This window comes from Cebus imitator, unplaced genomic scaffold (genome assembly GCF_001604975.1).
Source record: "Cebus imitator isolate Cc_AM_T3 unplaced genomic scaffold, Cebus_imitator-1.0 Scaffold22, whole genome shotgun sequence".
Lineage (NCBI taxonomy): Eukaryota > Metazoa > Chordata > Mammalia > Primates > Cebidae > Cebus > Cebus imitator.
The window spans coordinates 11508321-11516663 of record NW_016107337.1 but is presented as its reverse complement, the minus strand read 5'-3'; the positions used below and the strand labels follow the sequence as shown (position 1 = coordinate 11516663).

The following is an 8343-nucleotide window of genomic DNA, read 5'->3' as shown; positions in this document are numbered from 1 at the left end:
AAAAAAAAAAAAAAAAAAAAAAAAAAAAAAAAAAAAAAAGCAGCAGCTCACTGTTACACCACACACAAAAATCAATTTCAGATGGTTCACATAATTCAACTTAAAACGCAAATAAGGCTACTAGAAGAAAACAAATTATTTTCATACCCTCAATGTAGGCAAAGATTTCTCAGAGGTTAGGTACAGTGGCTCACATTTGTAATCGCAGCACTTTGGGAAGGCAGATCACTTGAGGTCAGGAGTTTGAGACCAGCCTGGCACTTCAGCCTGGGTGGCAGAGCGAGGGAGACTATGTCTCCAAAAAAAAGCACAAATTGATAAATTGGATTTCTCCAAAATAAAAAACTTCTGTTCAAACACCATAGCTGGGAGCAGTAGTTCACACCTATAGTCTCAACACTTTGGAAGGACAAGGCAAGCCGATTGCTTGAACCCAGGGGTTGGAGACAAGCCTGGGCAACGGTGGTGAAACCCCATCTCTACGAAAAACAGAAAAATTAGCTGGGCATGATGGTGCATGACTGTAGTCCCAGTTATTTGGGAGGCTGAGATGGGAGAATCAGCTGAGCCCAGGAAGGCTGAGGCTGCAGTGTGCCCTGAGAGTTCTACTGTATTCCAGCCCAAACAACAGAGTAAGCCTGTCTCAAAAACAAACAAAAAGAAAACCCCTCATAAACCAAAAATAAAAATGAAAAGTCATGCCATGAACTGGAAAAAAAAAAAAAATTCACAACACATATCTGACAATGGATTTCTATCCAGAGTAAATAAAAAAATTCCTGTATATCAATAAAAAGAAAATCCAATTAAAATTGGGCCAAAAAATTGAACACATTAAAAAGTGCTCAATAGCCAGGTGCAGTAGCTCACACCTGTAATCCCAATGCTTTGGGAGACAGAGGTGGGTGGATCACCTGAGGTCAGGAGTTTCACAGCAGCCTGACCAACATGGAGAAACCCCATCTCTACTAAAAATACAAAAAATTAGCAGAGCATGGTGGCACTTGCCTGTAAACCCAGCTACTCGGGAGGTGGAGGCAGAAGAATTGCTTGAACTCAGGAAGCAGAGGTTGTGGTAAGCCGAGATCACACCACTGCACTCCAGCCTGGGTGAGAGAGAAACTCCCTCCCCCGTGTCAAAGAAAAAGAAAAAGAAAAAAAAAAAAAAGTTTTCAACATTACTTATCAGTGAAATGAAACTCAAAACTGCAGTGAAATACTACTATACAGCCAACAGTACAGCTAAAATTAAAAAGATTATCAACATTAAATGCTGGAGAGGATGTGGAGCAAATGAACTCTAATACAATGCTGATGGGGAGTCCATCATAAGAAGAGAATGAATAAATAGGCTGTGACATATTGATTTCATACAGAGCAATACTATTCACAATATATATTTTTTTCTTATTTATTTTATTTCTTAATGGAGTATGATCACAGAATACTATTTACAATAAAAATGGATGATCTACTGACCCAACATGGAAGAATATAAAAATGTTACACTAAGTGGAAAAGCCAAACAAAAAAGTATACACTGTGTTATCCAATTTACATAAAATTACAGAACAGGCAAAACAAACCAATGGTGAAAGCTCAGCAGGTGAATAGAGAGGAACATTCTGGAGTGGTAAAAATGCTGTCTTGCTATACATTTGTCAAAACTAAATGGTACAATTGGGATTTCACTGCATGTAAGTTATACATCAATTTTTTAAAATAAAGCTAGAGTTAAAAAAATTATTGATAGTTTGGCTGGGTACAGTGGCTCACACCTGTAATCCCAGCACTTTGGGAGGCCAAGGTGGTCAGATCATGAGGTCAGGAGTTAGAGACCAGCTTGGCCAACACAGTGAAACCCTACTAAAAATGCAAAAATCAGTCAGGCGTGGTGGTGTGCACCTGTAGTACCAGCTACCTGGGAGGCTGAGGCAGAAAAATTGATTGAATCTGGGAGGCGGAGGTTGTGGTGAGGCGAGATCAAGCCACTGCACTCCAGCCTGAGTAACAAGAGTGAGACTCCTGTCTCAAAAAAAAAAAAAAAAATATTGATAGCTTTTCTGAAGTTTATTTTACCTTAACTCCAAAGACATCATTGCTCTAGGATGGTTTTCTGCCTAATTAAGCTTTTGAAAGTGACACTGGTACAAAATAAAATGAACCAAAATTCTCTGGATATGCACATGCCAACAGAGGAGGAAGAAGTTGGTTGTCCCAAAGAAAGTAAATATGAGACTACAAATGTGCAACAGAAAAACTGTTAAGTGAACAGCTATAAAGGAAAGCAGCTTTTCATCTGAGTTTCTATGGGTGTATTTTCACCAGGCAAAACTGGAAGAAGAAGATCCAGGCAAAGCGAACAGTACGAGCTAAGTCAGACGGCTTGGGGCACACAAGATAACTCAGTGTTGCTGGAAATCAGTTTACAAATTCATTCATTCAATAAATATTTACTGAGGATTAGTATGCTAGATGCTTGCCTAGGCACTGGGGACAGAGATGAACATAAAGATCCTAACCTCATGGGAAGAATGGTGGGGACAGAAAACCAAAACAAAATAGTATAAACAGGATGGTGAAGAACTAACATTAACAGAGACCTGAAGAAAGCAAGGAAGTGAGTCACAGATATCTGAAGGAAGAGCTGTATGGAGGGAGAACAGCCAGGAGACTAGTCTGGCCAGAGGAGTGAGTCAAGGAGAGAGGGCAGGAAAATTGGAAAAGAGGTGAGAGATTGAAGTTGGATATTATCAAACAGGAGAACGGTGATACATAAGGAGCACATGCTGAAATACTGACCAAGCCATGGGTCTTGTTTTGTTTTGTTTTGAGACAAGTTCTTGCTCTGTCACCCAGGCTGAAGTAGTGGTACAATCCTGGCTCAGTGCAGCCTCCACCTCCTGAGCTCAAAGGATTCTCCCATTTTTGCCTCCTGAGTAGCCTGCTACCAAGCCTAACTTTTTTTTTAAAGTAGAAGTCTCCCTTTGTTGTCCAGGCTAGCGTTGCTGAGCTCAAGTAATCCTCCTGCCTTGACCTCCTAAGGTACTGCGATTACAGGTGTGAGTCACCACACCCAGCCCAAGGCAAGGGTCTTGAATGCCTAACAGTAAACAACACTACAGCAGAATGTATTCATTCTTTGCTACATTACCCTGTTTCATCACTCCTATCCTTTTGCGGCTTTCTATCATTTCTTAAGACTTGATTTCAGCCCTCCATATAATGTAGTGCTTAAAATCAATCAATTTTGGCCAGACATGGTGGCTCAAGCCTGTAATCCCAGCACTCCGGGAGGCTGAGGCAGGCAGATCACCTTAGGTCGGGAGTTCAAGACCAGACTGACCAACATGGAGAAAACCTGTCACTACTGAAAATATAAAATTAGCAGGGCTTGGTGGCAGGTGCCTGTAATCCCAGCTACTTGGGAGGCTGAGGCAGGAGAACCGCTTGAACTGGGGAGGCAGATGTTACAGTGAGTGGAGATCAAGCCCTTGCAAACCCCCTTGGGCAAGAAGAGTGAAACTCATCTCAAAAGAAAAAAAATTAGTCAAGTCTTAGCTATGCCACTGTGGGAGAAGTTATGTAATCTTTCTGTGCGCCTAGTTTCCTCAACGGTAAAATGAGGATAATACAGCATCTTCCTCATAGAGCTGTTCTGAAGAATAAATAGCTTTATATATAAAGCACTCAGAATAGTGCCTAAGCATACATTAAAAGACTGGTCATTATTCTATTTTTGAACCAGGATGTATTGAGGGCCTACTATGCGCTAGGCACTTCTCTACATGCTTGGGAGGAATCTGTGGACAAAATAAACCCAACAACCTCTCCTCCACCCGTACCTTGGAATTTACATTTTAGTGTCAGAATTGACACACTTTCTATAAAGGACCAGAAGGTAAATATTTTTTTTCTTAGCAGGCCATAAGGTCTCTATTACAACTACTCCAACTCTGTCACTGTGGTGGAAAAGCAGCCACAGAAAAGATGTAAATGATCGAGTATGGCTATGATCCAACAAAACTTTATTTATGGGCAAGAAAGGTAAATTTTATATATATATATTTTTTTTTTTCTCAAGATAGAGTTTTGCTCTTGTTGTCCGGGCTGGAGTGCAGTGGGGCAATCTTGGCTCACTGCAACCTCTGCCTCCCGAGTTCAAGAAATTCTCCTGCCTCAGTATCCTGAGTTGCTGAGATTATAGGCACACACCACCATGCCTGGCTAATTTTTTGTATTTTTAATGGAGATGGGGTTTCACCATGTTGGTCAGGCTGGTCTTGAACTCCTGACTTCAGATGATGTGCCCACTTTGGCCTCCCAAAGTGCTGGGATTACAGGCCACTGCGCCCAGCCTATAATTTTCATGTTATAAAATACATACTTACTTTGAATTTTGTCCAACTATTAAAAATTTTAAAGACCATTCTTAGCATTCTTAGCTTGTAGGTAGTGGGCCAGATATAGCCAGTGGTTGTAACTTGCTGACCCTGTTCTAGCAAGTTCTTAATCCGCAGTCCCCCACTCCCAAGGTTCATAGATTAGCAGTAGAATCCCAAATCCTTGCATCTGTATGTACAATTTTGTGCATATGTGCAGTTCGGGTAAGAGGAATGAGAAGGTACACAGCTTTTATCAGATTTCCCAAGGGGTCTCTTATCATAAAAGTCCACTCTGGCTCTTATGATTTCATGACTAAATCCATCTGAAACTCATCCTTCCCCTACAACCACCTGTAACTCACCTTCCCATATTCATTACACAGAGTCACCCTCACACAACACAGAACTTAAGGGCTCCAGAGTACTGCACGTTCTCACTAGTCTGTCTGCCTCACCCCTGCAAATGACCTCGTCATTCTCTCAGAAAGTATCTCCAAACTCCTTTGTTTCAGTTTTAAAGGAGCAGATATTCTCAACATACAATGTGTATTAACCTTAGACTCTACATATCATAATTAACAGAACCTTTAGAAAGACGGGCTAAAAAATAACCCGAAACCAATCACTTCAGTTGCCTTGTCTCTCCATCTTCAGCGTACCTGTATTTATATAACATATATTTTGTCCACCTTGCTGTTTCAAATATTGAATAAAAACCGTCCTTCCTACCAAAGGTCAGTATTTCCACTTAAGCACTGACTGCTATCCCCTCACCTAACTAAAGACTCTGCTATGGCCATTATTCCTATCCACACACCAAACTACCATCTACTTCTTAACCTACTCTGATCAGCCTTTTGGCCCACCCGTCTCTTTAAGAGGTTCTTATCAAATTTCAACTACATCACTTAATAACATGGTCAATTTTTAATCCTCATCTTATTCTTAGCAGTATTTTATACAGTTGACTACTTCCTCCATCTTGAAACTTTCTTCCTTAGTACTCCAGATGTCACACCCTCCTGGCTTTTCTGCTCCCATTACTCTACGCTTCTCTTCTGACTGGAGGGCTACTAGTCATCTGCCTTCTTCTCCATTTAATATTCTCCATTTCATGTCCGCCAGACCACAGGTTAGTATCTATAAAATATGGCTCCCAGATCATCTCCCTAGTCCATAATTTAACTGCTGTTGTCCAGTATAATTTCAAAAATCACTATAGTTCCCACCACCACCAGTTACCACCGCCAGAATTTCCTCCTTCATTATAGCCATCATATCCTCCACCACTGCCACCATATCCACCACCCTGGTTTCCCTGTCCTGGCCCGCCACCACCATAGCCCCCTCTACTACTATAACCAGGACCATCACTATAGTTGCCACCACCACCTCCAAATCCATTATATCCACCATCACCTCCTCCATAACTACCTCTGCTGCCACCACCTCCACCACCATAGCTTCCTCTTCCACCAAAATTTCCAGCATGGCCAAAATTACCTCCACCACCTCCAAAGTTTCCTCTGCGACCCATGAAATCGCCAGGTCCACCTCCACAACCTCTCTGTGATCCAGCAGACTGAATCTCTTGTTTACAAAGGGTCTTTTTCAGCATCCACAGCCATGAAGGAAGTAAGTGACCTAAGTGACAACATGTCAGAGGGTAGTGACGATTCTGGATTACACGGAGCCAGTTCCACAAGAAACCTAACAGAAAAAATGCAAAGGGAGCCTTGGCAGTCAAAGTGGCTAAGGGAGATTTTGTTTGTATTTTCTGCAATTGTTCTTTCAGAAAGGGAAAAGATTACAGCAAACTTTTCAATTGCTATTTGGTTAATATGTACTATCTCGAAGAAGTACGTATTAACTCAAGGGCAGGAGTAATGAAACTTTGAACAAGGTTTCAGTTCTTAGTTTGTAAGGTACATTACATTTTATATTCATTTATAGTAGACAACCTTTTAAGATTGCTTTAATTAGTATCTGATGCTGATTTTTAAGTGGCATTCTTTTCAACCATCTATAAAAAAAGGTTTTCTTCAAATGTTTAACACTAAAATTAGGAATTAGCTGTACCAATACACACACACACACACACACACACACACACACAAAACTGATGGTTGGTATTTGAGATAAAAATTTGTTCAATATGGAACCTAGTGGTTTATTTACTGCAAAATCAAAACAGAGCTGTGAATTTACTACCTCCATTCAAAATAAATAAGTTATATGAAATAGAGATTCTGGCATAGACATGATATAAAAATCAAAATCAGTGGATTGAATCTCTGTATTTCATTTGCTCACAAACTTGCACAATTATTCTGCAAAATAAACAACTGCAGCAAAGAAAACAAAAACTGCCTTTTTGCAAACAAGTGTAAAAGCATCCTTCCAGAAAGGCCAAAATAAACATGCACATATATATATACATACATGTATAAAGTGTTACTGTTCAACACAAATGCTCTATTTTGGAAAAATTTAACTGCATGGTTAAAAAAAAACCAAAACAAAATAAAATGTACAACGTCTTAAGCCATTAAAGTGGCAAAATACAAAACACACCAAAATCACTGTTTTTATGACAATTAACATACACAAAAAATACTGATCAAAACTGAGGAAGTAAATACTTGGACTGATAAAATATCTATTGTTGGGAGAATTTTTCTTCAATTTAAATGTCTTCTCATCTCTAAAAAAAAAATCTTAAAAGTGTTAACTTTGTATAAAGCAGGCAAATTCTTCAAGTAATTTGCTATTAATGTAAGCCAGTTTTTAATAAATCTCAATAAAAAAACTAAGAAACTAAAGTGAAACAGGAAGATAGACATGGAGAAAGAAATGACAAGTTGTAGCTGGACAAAGCAATAAAACACTGCTGTACCATCTTAGCCTCATTTTAATTAGACACATAAGCTGAGAAATTTAGGTATCTGCTGATTTAGCACACTAACTCTTTTAGATTTGCTAAAATGTACACAACAGTCAACAGGTATACATAAAAAGTCCGAAGGAAAAGAATGCCACTTAAAAATCAGCATCAGATACTAATACAGTGAAAAAGGCTGGTGAAACAAATACCGTCCAGACTTTTAAAAATCATACATTCTCAGGGATCTCCACAAACTAGTAGGTGTCCTGGCTGTCTCTGTTATAGTCTTTCTTTCTACGGGTGAGGCCTCAAATGAATTGCAGCTATCCTGGTATTCCTGTGGTGGCACTTTGTATGAAAAAGGGCATGTACTCCAAAATACTTTTGTAGGGTCTTTGGCCCATCACCAAAGAGTATGAAAGAAACCAATATAGAATTTTTCTTACTGATAGCAGTTACTCATTGTAGTAAAATAAAATATGATCCTAGGAGCGAATCTTGGAGGAAAAAAAAAAAAGGACTTTCCACTTCACAATTATGCCCATTCATGGTGTGGTATTTCTGAAGAATTTTATCAACTGCATCATGATCATCAAAATTCACAAGGGGAAATCCTCTTTTTTCCACTCTGCCTATCTTCCATAACTTCTATGGTTTCAATCTTGCCATACTTTTCAAAGTAGTCTCTCAAATTATACTCCTCTGTATCTTCAATACCACCAATAAAAATTTTCTTCACCGTTAGATGGGCATCAGGCTTTACAGAATCATCTCTAGAAACAGCTCTCTTTGGTTCCACCACACGCCCACCAACCTTGTGTGGCCGACCACACACTGCTGCATCCACCTCTTCAACACAAGAATAAGTCACAAAACCAAAGCCCTTGGAACATTTTGTTTGGGGGGACGGGATCTCTCATTACCACACAATCTTTGAGTGTGCCCCACTTCTCAAAATGTTCTCTTAGGCCGGGCGTGGTGGCTCAAACCTGTAATCCCAGCACTTTGGGAGGCCGAGGCGGGTGGATCACGAGGTCAAGAGATCAAGACCATCCTGGTCAACATGGTGAAACC

At 39.9% G+C, this 8343-nt stretch overlaps 1 protein-coding gene across 3 annotated transcripts in view; it reads right to left on the bottom strand.

Annotated features, from left to right (window-relative positions):
• ELOC (elongin C) overlaps nucleotides 1-8343 on the bottom strand; it is a 32628-nt gene that overhangs the window by 21556 nt on the left and 2729 nt on the right. The window contains exon 2 of one of the 3 annotated variants that reach the window (XM_037736099.1): nucleotides 148-267. The exons of the other annotated variants lie outside the window; for them this stretch is intronic. The gene's annotated coding sequence lies outside the window, so the exon portion shown is untranslated. The remainder of the gene's footprint in view (nucleotides 1-147; nucleotides 268-8343) is intronic. 3 annotated transcript variants of the gene reach the window in all.